This window comes from Lagenorhynchus albirostris, chromosome 4 (assembly GCF_949774975.1).
Source record: "Lagenorhynchus albirostris chromosome 4, mLagAlb1.1, whole genome shotgun sequence".
Taxonomy (NCBI): domain Eukaryota; kingdom Metazoa; phylum Chordata; class Mammalia; order Artiodactyla; family Delphinidae; genus Lagenorhynchus; species Lagenorhynchus albirostris.
The window spans coordinates 12,431,452-12,444,410 of NC_083098.1; the positions used below are offsets into that span (position 1 = coordinate 12,431,452).

Here is a 12,959-nt window from a genome sequence, read left to right on the forward strand (position 1 = left end):
TTTCTCAGTCAAATCTGAATGAGATCCTTGCTGGATAGAGTAATCTTGGTTGTAGTTGTTTCACTTTTTTCACTTTAAATATGTCCTGCCATATTTAATGGCAGAGTTTCTGCCGAAAGATCAGCTGTTAACCTTATGGGGAATCCCTTGTATGTTATTTGTTGTTTTTCCCTTTCTGCTTTTAATATTTTTTCTTTGTATTTAATTTTTGACAGTTTGATTAATATGTGTCTTAGCGTGTTTCTCATTGGTTTCATCCTGTTTGGAACTCTCTGTGCTTCCTGTACTTGATTGACTAGTTCCTTACCCATATTAGGAAAGTTTTCAACTATAATCTCTTCAAATATTTTCTCAGTCCCTTTCTTTGTCTCTTCTTCTTCTGAGATGCCTATAATTCAAATGTTGGTATATTTAATATTGTTCCAGAAGTGTCTGAAACTGTCCTCAATTCTTTTCATTCTTTTTTCTTTATTCTGCTCTGTGGTAGTTATTTCTACTATTTTATCTTCCAGGTCACTTATCCGTTCTTCTGCCTCAGTTATTCTGCTATTGATCCCTTCTAGAGAATTTTTAATTTCATTTATTGTGTTGTTCATGATTGTTTGCTCTTTAGTTCTTCTAGTTCCTCGTTAAACGTTTCTTGTATTTTCTTCATTCTATTTCCAAGATTTTTGATCATCTTTGCTATCATTATTTTGAATTCTTTTTCAGGTAGACTGCCTATTTCCTCTTCATTTGTTAGGTCTGGTGGGTTTTTACCTTGCTCCTTCATCTGCTGTGTGTTTCTCTTTCTCATTTTGCTTAACTTACTGTGCTGTTGTCTCCTTTTTGCAGGCTGCTGGTTTGTGGTTCCCGTTGTTTTTGGTGTCTGTCCCCAGTGGCTAAGTTTGGTTCAGTGGGTTGTGTAGGCTTCCTTGTAAAGGGGATTGGTGCCTATGTTCTGGTGGATGAGGCAGGATCTTGTCTTTCTGGTGGGCGTGTCCACGTCTAGTGGTGTGTTTTGGGGGTGTTTGTGACCTTATTATGATTTTAGGCAGCCTCTCTTCTAATGGATGGGGTTCTGTTCCCTTCTTGCTAGTTGTTTGGCATAGGGTGTCCAGCACTGTAGCTTGCTGATCGTTGAGTGGAGCTGGGTCTTAGCGTTGAGATTGAGATCTCTGGGTGAAATTCATTGTTTGATATTACATGGAGCTGGGAGGTCTCTGGTGGACCAATGTCCTGACCTTGGCTCTCCCACCTCAGAGGCAAAGCCCTGACATGTGACTGGAGCACCAAGAGCGTGTCATCCACACGACTCAGAATAAAAGGGAGAAGAAAAGAAAGAAAGAAAGAAAAAGATAAAATAATATAAAGTAAAATAAAATTAAAAAGTTGTTAAAATAAAAAACAAAAAATCAATAGTAGGAAAAGTTTTTTAAGTGATTACTATATAGTTTCTTTTAAATAAACATCTTGCCTACTGTTGATTAATATTGGGTGGCTTAGACTATTTAAGGCAACCATAAGCTTCCAAGGAGTGTGGACACGTTGTATTACACTGCGGTTGTATTCCTTTGGGCATGTCCTTAATAGGTGATTGAATCAATGATTATAGACATTTGTCTCTAAGTAATTATAATCTTTAGTAATCAGTTACCTCAAACTATACTTCAGGTTACTTCAAATAAAAGAGTAGAGTCCTGTGAATAGGTGTGATACAAATTATAGTACTGCATTACTTTGCTGTTACAAAAGGACTTTCATGGCCAGTCCTGGTGTCTGAGTGATACCCTGGGCCCAGCACAGGGACCAACTTTCCAGATCAGTGACATTGGATGCCTTCCCTCTGCCTCTGGGAGTGGTGGCTTGGCATGAGAGCCCTGAAGACAAGGGGTAACACCCCGAAATATGGACTCATTTTCCACTCTACCTTCATTGGCCGAGCAGCTGCCAAGAACAAAGGCCGCATCTCCCGATACCTGGCAGACAAATGCAGGATTGCCTCACGAATTGATTGCTTCTCTGAGGTACCTACCAGTGTATTTGGAGAGAAGCTTCGAGGACAAGCTGAGGAGCAGCTGTCCTTCTATGAGACTGGAGAGATTCCACCAAAGAATCTGGATGTCATGAAGGAGGCAATAGTTCAGGCAGAGGAAGCGGCGGCGGAGATTACTAGGAAGCTGGAGAAACAGGAGAAGAAACACTTGAAGAAGGAAAAGAAAGGGCTGGCTGTGATTGCCCTGGCGTCTTCAGAAAACAGCAGTAGTACCCCGGAGGAATGTGAGGAGACAAGTGAAAGACCCAAAAAGAAGAAAAAAGCAAAAGCCCCACGAAGCTCCTCAGGAGAATGGAATGGAAGACCCATCTGTCTCTTCCAAACCCCCAAAAAAGAAATATTTTTCTAAGAAGGAGCTGGCTAGTGATCTTGAAGAGACAGCTGGCAGTGAAGTCTAACCAAGAGGAAGAAATCTTTTCCCAAAGAGGAACCAGATAGTGATCCTGAAGAGTCAGGAAACAATAGGGTCCCCAAGAAAAAGAGGAAATTCTCTTCCAAGGAGGAGCCTCTCAGCAGTAGACCTGAAGAGGCTGCTGCCAGCAAGAGCAGCAGCTCCAAGAAAAAGGAAAAGCTCTGAAAACTCCTCCCAGGAAGGTTAGAATGGACATTTCCCTAGTAGGGCATAACTTACAGAGATATTTCCCAACCCATCCCCTATAGCCCAATAAAAATAAAAACAAGTTCACGAGTCAAAAAAAGAAAAAGAAAAAAGAAAAGGACTTTCACATACATGTTTTCATTTGTGATTAACAAAAGCTGTGTGAGGCAAATTGGGTATAATGATCACCATTTGCTTTATAGGTATTTCTGAAGGTAAAAAGAGATTTAAAAACAATGGCTTTGAAATGAAATCTCTAACATTATGGGAAATATCATTATATTATTACCAATGTGGACAAAACATTTGTTTGCAGTTGGAGCCCCAAAGTCTCATTAAAACAATCTCCCTGGATATCATTTGTGGGAATAGTTCAGGGTGGTATGACAGAGAAGGTGCTATGAAGTATAAAACACTGCAGTGTTTCATGGAAAGACATAGGAAGGAGACTGTCATCATAAGAAATGGTATTTCTAGAGATTTCTTCTTTGATATAAATCCAAATGAATCCTAATATCTTAGTCTGTTTTGTCTCTGAAAAATTGTCCGTAATCACAATATTATGTTAGAACATTCCCTTTTCTCCTTTTTTTATGGGGGGACAGGGGAAGAGGGAATAGAAGGTGTTAAATTTAGTGCTCTGTCTCTATGTATATATGTTAGACACATTCAGAAGAAAATGGTTCTGTTACAAATAGATAAACCTTTCTTTGAAAGAGTCGTAAACCCTTACACAGTGGAAAAAATTTTTTTAATGCTGGGGCAGTTTAAACAGGCATATATAAATAAAAGCCATTATACTCTTGTCATTTTAAGCTTGTAAGAGTATTCTGGTTTACAAAAGCTCCCAACCCCAACATGGAAACAGGAAAACAAACATGGCCTTAAAATGAATCAAAACAGAGGTATGTAAAGCCAACTTTAAGAAACAGAAAACCATTTTATATTTCTAGGTCAAAATGCAACCAATTAAGTAAGAATGTGCCAACTAGAGGGAAGATTGATCAGTAATAGAAGCAAGGAGAGAGAGAGAGAGAAATATTGGTGTAATGTCTCCTGGGAAACCATCTAGTCTAATCACCACCTTTAATGCAAAAAGAAACTGAAACCCAGAAAGAAAAAGTGATTCTTGTCCAAGGCTGATCACTGATTCACATTTGAACCAGAACTAAAAATCAGGATTCTTCACATACACCCTAGGTTTCTAAATTATAGAGCCAACACATTTCCCCTCTCTGAAAGCAACAGTTTCTAGGCAATAGGAGAAATACAGCTGGCTGGTCTTCCCTGGTGGCACAGTGGTTAAGAATCTGCCTGCCAATGAAGGGGACACGGGTTCTAGCCCTGGTCTGGGAAGATCCCACGTGCTGCGGAGCAACTAAGCCTGTGCACCACAACTACTGAGCCTGCACTCTAGAGCCGGTGAGCCACAACTACTGAGCCCACGTGCCACAACTACTGAAGCCCATGTGCCTAGAGCCTGTGCCCCAAGAAAAGCCACCGCAATGAGAAGCCCGTGCACCGCAACAAAGAGTAGCCCCGGCTTGCTGCAACTAGAGAAAGCCAACACACAGCAACGAAGACCCAACACAGCCAAAAATAAATAAAATAAATAATGAATTAAAAATAGAAAGAAATACAGGATGCTTATTTGGTTGTTTTGTTGTTGTTATTTTTTCATGCTTGTGTCAATGATTAGGAAGATTGTCAGGCTAGCCTAGTGTTTTGATTTTGTATCTTCCCTTGGAAGAAACATTATCTTTGTATGTTTAAGTAACTTGCACACAAAAATTAGCGTCAAAAATTTAAATACAGGCCTTTCCAATAACTTTCACAGTGCTGCTTAAAAAAAAACAAAAAAAAAGCAGAACACAAAAACTTATAAAAGAGGCCATATGACTTAGTGAGAAGCTGTCTTTTGAAAAAGTTGCCACACATTTTATTCCATGCTTTTCAGGAGTTATCTCCTTTCACTTCATAATTGCTGCTAGCAGTGGCCAAGCTAACTATTAAATAGTGTTTTTGACCTTATGAACTGTTTCATAGTTCTGTAAAGTACATAGACATTTTTTCCCCAGGAATAGAAATGCTTCTGATACTATGTTGAAAGGCATTATTAGTGAAATTAGAATATGATAACAAACTGCAGATGGTAAAAGATTACTTCCTGGCAGAGAATAAATCCAAGTGCATTTTATGCTAAGTGACATGTGATTATCCATAAATTGTAATAGTGGTGATAGATTCACAAATGGAAAACTGTGATCTAGCTGCTGTTGCCAAATATATGTCTGAATCAGATCAAGATAAAATCACATATTAAAGATTGAGAAGAAAATTAAACTAGTTTTGCAATTAATTGGAATATATTACATTAGAAAATTATGAATTTTCATATTTGCTACAATAAAGCATACAATTAGCCATTTTAGTTCACTTAAAAACCATAGGTTCTGTTTAGTTTAAAATCATCTGAAACATACACATTATTAAAATATTATTTTAATCATATTAAATTTTTAAATGGATGTTTATACACTAAAGAGGTAACAGACTGGATTTGATGTATTACTGCTACAAAAGCATCCATGGAGAATATTGTTTTTAAAGACATATTAAATGTTCTAATCTATTACATATTATATTGTATTCATGCTTTTAAGAAGTATTTACTGAGGTAAATATTTACTGAGATTCCCTATATGCCAAGAACATCTGAGTAAAAAAAAAAAAAAGGCACATCTCTGCTTTCATGGAACTTATTTATGCTAGTCCTATTACAAAGGAATATTGATGTTTCTAAATAGTGCATGTAGGGAATGCTAAACAACACCTTTGTTATGAAGGACAACTTCTTCTCACTTTTCCCCTGCTACTTTTGTCAACTCCATTTAGGATTCTTCTTTATCAGCAAGAGTAGACTGTTTCCATGAAACAGTCAGACTTTGAGTAACATTAATGTGCTACGAAGACTAAAAGTAGTAGTGTAATTTGTAATGTAAGTAAGCTACCTTATTTTGTATCCACTTTGGAGATCAGACTGCAACTATACCATTCATTCAATTATTCATTCATGCAATTTATTCATGCAATTCATTCAATGCCTATGTAGACTAATCTTTGTTCTAGGTTTTGTGCAAAGGAGACAAAGCTCCTGCTCTGTTGTAGCTTATATTTTCTTGGGAAGAAAGACTGAAAATATAGAAATGTTAAGGAAAAATGTTAAGGAAAAATTAGAGTCATGAGATAGAGAGTAACAGGGATGCTATTGAAAGAGAGGCTGCAATAGCATAGGCTTAGCATGAGGGAATAAGATGAAAGAATATATGAGTAAAAAGCACCCAGGCAAAAGAAACAGAGTGAAAAGAGGCTGCACTAAAGAGAAAAAAAGCCCTGTGTGGCTAAAGTAGAATGAGCAAGGCTGAATGTAATAGGGTTAGGTTCAGAGTTGTGACCAGGTGTGAGCTTATACAGGGCCTAGGGGCCTTATAAGAAAGTTCCCTTAAGAGGAGTGATTTATTTTTTATTCATACAATTAGTATGCCTGAATGTCATTGCTGTCAAGGAATAAAATATTAGTAAAAGGAATAAAATTATTCCTAGGGATAGTCAAAACAGTGCACTCTTTCTAATCCTTAAACTCTGTCTAAATGTAATTAACAAACTATGATTGAATTTACAAGATTCTAGGAACTGGGTTTCAAACAAACATTGGAGAAGACAGTGTCTAATCTAGAAGACTGGCACACAAGTAGGTAATTACCCCAGATGTTGGAACTGTCAGAAAGAAACAACAAAAGTAACTGTACTTAATATGCGAACAGGAAAAGTGAATAACATAAATGAATAATAGGGGAAATTTAGCAGAAAAAGTTTAGACTAAAGCAGTACATTAAAAAAAATGTAAAGAACTAAATATCTATATTAGAACAAAAGAAAGGTCTAAAATTTGTGATCACAGATTCTACCCTAGAAAAAGAAGAGCAAACTAAACTCAAATTAAGCAGAAAAAAAGGAAATTATAAACATCAGAGTGGAAATCAATGATATAGAAAACAACAACAAAAAAGCAACAGGAAAAATCAACAAAACCAAAAGCTATTTAAGAAAATTAATAAAAGTAATAGTCCTCAACCAGTCCCTCCCATCAGGAAACTTGCACAAGCCTCTTAGATAGCCTAATCCACCAGAGGGCAGACAGCAGAAGCAAGAAGAACTACAGTCCTGCAGCCGGTGGAACACAAAACCCATTCACAGAAAGATAGACAAGATGAAAAGGCAGAGGGCTATATGTACCAGATGAAGGAGCAAGCTGAAACCCCAGAAAAACAACTAAATGAAGTGGAGATAGGGAACCTTCCAGAAAAAAGAATTCAGATTAATGATAGTGAAGATGATCCAGGACCTCGGAAAAAGAATGGAGACAAAGATCGAGCAGATGCAAGAAATGTTTAACAAAGACCTAGAAGGATTAAAGAACAAACAGAGATGAACAATACAATAAATGAAATGAAAACTACAGTAGAAGGATTCAAGAGCAGAATAACTGAGGCAGAAGAATGAATAAGTGATCTGGAATACAGAATGGTGGAATTCACTGCTGCCGAACAGAATAAAGAAAAAAGAATGAAAAGACATGAAGACAGCCTAAGAGACCTCTGGGACAACATTAAATGTAACTACATTCACATTATAGGCGTCCCAGAAGGAGAAGAGAGAGAGAAAGGACCTGAGAAAATATTTGAAGAGATTATAGTCGAAAACTTCCCTAACATGGGAAAGGAAATAGCCACCCAAGTCCAGGAAGTGCAGAGAGTGCCATTCAGTATAAACTCAAGGAGAAACATGCTGAGACACGTAGTAAACAAATTGGCAAAAATTCAAGACAAAGAAGAATTATTGAAAGCAGCAAAGGAAAAATGACAAATAACATAAAAGGGAACTCCCATAAGGTTAACAGCTGATTTCTCAGCAGAAACTCTATAAACCAGAAGGGAGTGGCATGACATATTTAAAGTGATGAAAGGGAAGAACCTACAGTCAAGATTACTCTACCATGCAAGGATCTCATTCAGATTCGATGGAGAATCAAAAGCTTTACACACAAGGAAAAGCTAAGAGAATCCAACACCACGAAACCAGCTCTACAACAAATGCTAAAGGAACTTCTCTAAGTGGGAAACACAAGAGAAGAAAAGTACCTTCAAAAACAAACCCAAAACAATTAAGAAAATGGTAATAGGAACACACATATCGATAAGTACCTTAAATATGAATGGACTAGATGCTCCAACCAAAAGACACAGGATTGCTGAATGGATACAAAAACAAGACCCATATATATGCTGTCTACAAGAGACCCCCTTCAGACCTAGGGACACATACAGACTGAAAGTGAGGGGATGGAAAAAGATATTCCATGCAAATGGAAATCAAAAGAAAGCTGGAGTAACAATACTCATAACACATAAAATAGACTTTAAAATAATATTACAAAAGACAAGGATGGACACTACATAATGATCAAGAGATCAACCCAAGTGGAAGATATAACAATTATAAATATATATGCACCCAACATAGGAGTACCACAGTACATAAGGCAACCACTAACAGCTATAAAAGAGGAAATCAACAGTAACAATAGTAGTGGGGGATTTTAACACCTCACTTACACCAACAGAGAGGTCATCCAAACAGAAAATTAATAAAGAAATACAAGCATTAAATAACACAGTAGATCAGATAGATTTAATTGATATTTATAGGACATTACATCCAAAACCAGCAGATTACACTTTCTGTCCAGTGCACACAGAATGTTCTCCAGGATAAATCACATCTTGGGTCACAAATCAAGCCTCAGTAAATATAAGCAAATTGAAATCATATCAAGCATCTTTTCTGACCACAGCACTATGAGATTAGAAATCAATTACAGGGAATAAAACGTAAAAAACACAGACACATGGAGGCTAACCAATATGTTACTAAATAACGAAGAGATCACTGAAGAAATCAAAGAGGAAATCAAAAAATACCTAGAGACAAATGCCAATGAAAGCACGACAATCCAAAACCTATGGGATGCAGCAAAAAGAGTTGTAAGAGGGAAGTTTATAGCAATACAAGCCTACCTCAAAAAAACAAGAAAAATCTTAAATAAACAATCTAACCTTACACCTAAAGGAACTAGAGAAAGAAGAACAAACACAGCCCAAAGTTATCAGAAGGAAAGAAATCATAAAGATCAGAGCAGAAATAAATGAAATAGAAACAAAGAAAACAATAGCAAAGATCAATAAAACTAAAAGCTGGGTCTTTGAGAAGATAAACAAAATTGATAAAGCATTATCCAAACTCATCAAGAAAAAGAGGGAGAGGACTCAAATCAATAAAATTAGAAATGAAAAAGGAGAAGTTACAACAGACACCACAGAAATACAAAGCATCCTAAGAGACTACTACAAGCAACTCTATGCCAATAAAATGGACCACCTGGAAGAGATGGACCAATTCTTAGAAAGGTATAACCTTCCAAGACAGAACCAGGAAGAAATGGAAAATATGAACAGACCAATCACAAGTAATGAAATTGAAACTGTGATTAAAAATCTTCCAGCAAACAAAAGTCCAGCACCAGATGCTTCACAGGTGAATTCTATCAAACATTTAGAGAAGAGCTAACACCCATCCTTCTCAAACTCTTCCAAAACATTGTAGAGGAAGGAACACTCCCAAACTCATTCTGTGAGGCCACCATCACCCTGATACCCAAACCAGACAAAGATAGTACAAAAAAGGAAAATTACAGACCAATATCACTGATGAATATAGATGCAGAAATCCTCAACAAAATACTAGCAAACGGAATCCAACAGCACATTAAAAGGACCATGTGGTTAACCATGATCAAATGGTTATCCCAGGGATGCAAGAATTGTTCAATATATGCAATCAATCAATGTGATACACCATATTAACAAATTGAAGAATAAAAACCATTTGATCATCTCAATAGATGCAGAAAAATCTTTTGACAAAATTCAACACCGATTTATGATAAAAACTCTCCAGAAGGTGGTCATAGAGGGAAGCTGCCTCAACATAATAAAGGCCATATACGACAAACCCACAGCAAACATCATTTTCAATGGTGAAAAACTGAAAGCATTTCCTCTAAGATCAGGAACAAGACAAGGATATCCACTCTCACCACTATTATTCAACATAGTTTTGGAAGTCCTAGCCATGGCAATCAGAGAAGAAAAAGAAATAAAAGGAATACAAATTGGAAAAGAAGAAGTAGAACTGTCACTGTTCGCAGATGACATGATATTATGCATAGAGAATCCTAAAGATGCCATCAGAAAACTACTAGAACTAATCAATGAATTTGGTAAGGTAGCAGGATACAAAATTAATGCACAGAAATTTCTTGCATTCCTATACAATAATGATGAAAAATCTGAAGGAGAACTTATGGAAACACTCCCATTTAGCATTGCAACAAAAAGAATAAAATACCTAGGAATAAACCTAACTAGGGAGACAAAAGACCTGCATGCAGAAAAGTATAAGACACTGTTGAAAGAAATTAAAGATGATACCAACAGATGGAGAGATATACCATGCTCTTGGATTAGAAGAATCAGTATTGTGAAGATAACTATACTACCCAAAGCAATCTACAGATTCAATGCAATCCTATCAAACTACCAGTGGAATTTTTTACAGAACTAGAACAAAAAATCTTAAAATTTGTATGGAGACACAAAAGACCCCGAATAGCCAAAGCAGTCTTGAGGGAAAAAAAGGAGCTGGAGGAATCAGACTCCCTGACTACAGACTATACCACAAAGCTACAGTAATGAAGACAATATGGTACTGGCACAAAAACAGAAATATAGATCAATGGAACAGGGTAGAAAGCCCAGAGATAAACCCACTCACCTATGGTCAACTAATTTATGACAAAGGAGGCAAGGATATACAATGGAGAAAAGACAGTCTCTTCAACAAGTAGTGCTGGGAAAACTGGACAGCTACATGTAAAAGAATGAAATTAGAACACTCCCTAACACTATACACAAAAATAAACTCAAAATGGATTAGAGACCTAAATGTAAGACCGGACACTATAAAACTCTTTGAGGAAAACATAGGAAAATCACTCTGACATAAATCACAGCAAGATCTTTTTTGATCCACCTCCTTGAGTAATGGAAATAAAACCAAAAATAAACAAATGAGACCTAATGAAACTTAAAAGCTTTTGCACAGCAAAGGAGACCATAAACAAGATGAAAAGAGAGCCCTCAGAATGGGAGAAAATATTTGCAAATGAATCAACAGACAAAAGAGTTATCTCCAAAATATATAAACAGCTCATGCAGCTCAATATTACAAAAACAAACCACCCAATAAAAAAATGGGCAGAAAACCTAAATAGACATTTCTCCAAAGAAGACATACAGATGGCCAAGAAGCACATGAAAAGCTGCTCAACATCACTAATTATTAGAGAAATGCAAATCAAAACTACAATGAGGTATCACCTCACACCAGTTAGAGTGGGCATCATCAGAAAATCTACAAACAACAAATGCTGGAGAGGATGTGGAGAAAAGGGAACCCTCTTGCACTGTTGGTGGGAATGTAAATTGATACAGCCACTATGGAGAACAGTATGGAGGTTCCTTAAAAAACTAAAAATAGAATTGCCATATGACCTAGCAATCCCACTACTGGGAATATACCCAGCAAAAACCATAATTCAAAAAGACACATGCACCCCAATGTTCACTGCAGCACTATTTACAATAGCCAGGTCATGGAAGCAACCTAAATGCCCATCAACAGATGAATGGATAAAGAAGATGTGGTACATATATACCATGGAATATTACTCAGCCATAAAAAGGAACGAAACTGGGTCATTTGTAGAGTTGTGGATGAATCTAGAGACTGTCATACAGAGTGTAGTAAGTCAGAAAGAGAAAAACAAATATCATATATTAACACATATATGTGAAACCTAGAAAAATGGTACAGATGAACCATTTTGCAGGGCAGAAATTGAGACACAGACATAGAGAACAAACGTATGGACACTAAGGGGGAAAAGTTGCACGGGGGTGGTGTTTTGATGAATTGAAGTCTGGGATTGACACATATACACCAATATGTATAAAATGGATAGCTATAAGAACCTGCTGTATAAAAAAATAAATAAATAAAATTCAGAAATTCAAAAAAAAAAAAGAAAGCAACACTTGAGAACCTTGTAAAAAAAAATAAATAATTCTCTAGCCAGACTGATCAGGAACAAAAGAAAGATGATACAAATTACAATATCATGAGTGAGAAAGGCAGCATCACTACAGATTCTGTAGATATTAAAAGGATTGCATTATAATATTATGAACACCTTTATGCCAATAAATTTGACAACTTAGATGAAAAGCGCAAATTCCTTAAACGACACAGACTACCGAGGCTCACTCAAAAGGAAGTAAATAAGCTGAACATCCCCATATCTGTTTTAAAAATAGATTTTACAGTTTAAAAACTTTCTTGAAAACAAAACTCCACTTCCAGAAAGTTTTTCTCTTGAGTTCTACCAAACATTAAAGAAGAAATAACACTAAACACAGATTCTTCCAGAAACTAAATAGGTGTTACTACATTCCAACTAATTTACTGAGGCCAACATTATCCTTGCAGAGCTGGTTTAACATTCAGAAATCAGTCAATGTACTTATCCATATTAAGAGACTAAGGAGAAAAATGTAATTATCTCAATGGATGCAGAAAAAGCTTTTGACAGAATATAACATCCATTGCTGATAAAAACTCTCAGCAAGCTAGTAATAAAAGGGAACTTCCTCAGCTTCAGAGAGATCATGGTCAAAAAAATCTTACAGTTTGCATCATATTTAATTATCAAAGACCAAATGTTTTTCTCCTAAGATCATGAACAAGGAAAAAGTGGCTGTTCTTACCATGTATATTCAACATTGTACTGGTACTAGCCAGTGCAATAGGCATAAAAAGGAAATAAAAAGGTACACAGATTAGAAAGGAAGAAGTACAAATGCCTTTTATTTGAAGATTACATCACTATCTGAATCTACAAAAAAAGGAAACTAAAACTAATAAGTGAGTTTAATACGATTCTGTAATGCAAAATCAGTATGCAGCAATCTGATGTATTTCTGTACTCTAGACATGAAAAATTAAATTAAAATTTAAAAGTTTATTTTTCTGTCTAGGTAATAAGTATTTTTATTGAAGTACAGTTTCATTTACAATAGAATATATAAA

General features: G+C 36.1%; 1 protein-coding gene and 1 pseudogene across 2 annotated transcripts in view; both read left to right on the plus strand.

Moving 5' to 3' along the window:
- GRID2 (glutamate ionotropic receptor delta type subunit 2) overlaps positions 1 to 12,959 on the plus strand; it is a 1,331,651-nt gene that overhangs the window by 672,445 nt on the left and 646,247 nt on the right. The gene's annotated exons all lie outside the window — the stretch shown is intronic.
- On the plus strand, positions 2,106 to 2,612 carry LOC132519548 (nucleolar protein 56-like; annotated as a pseudogene).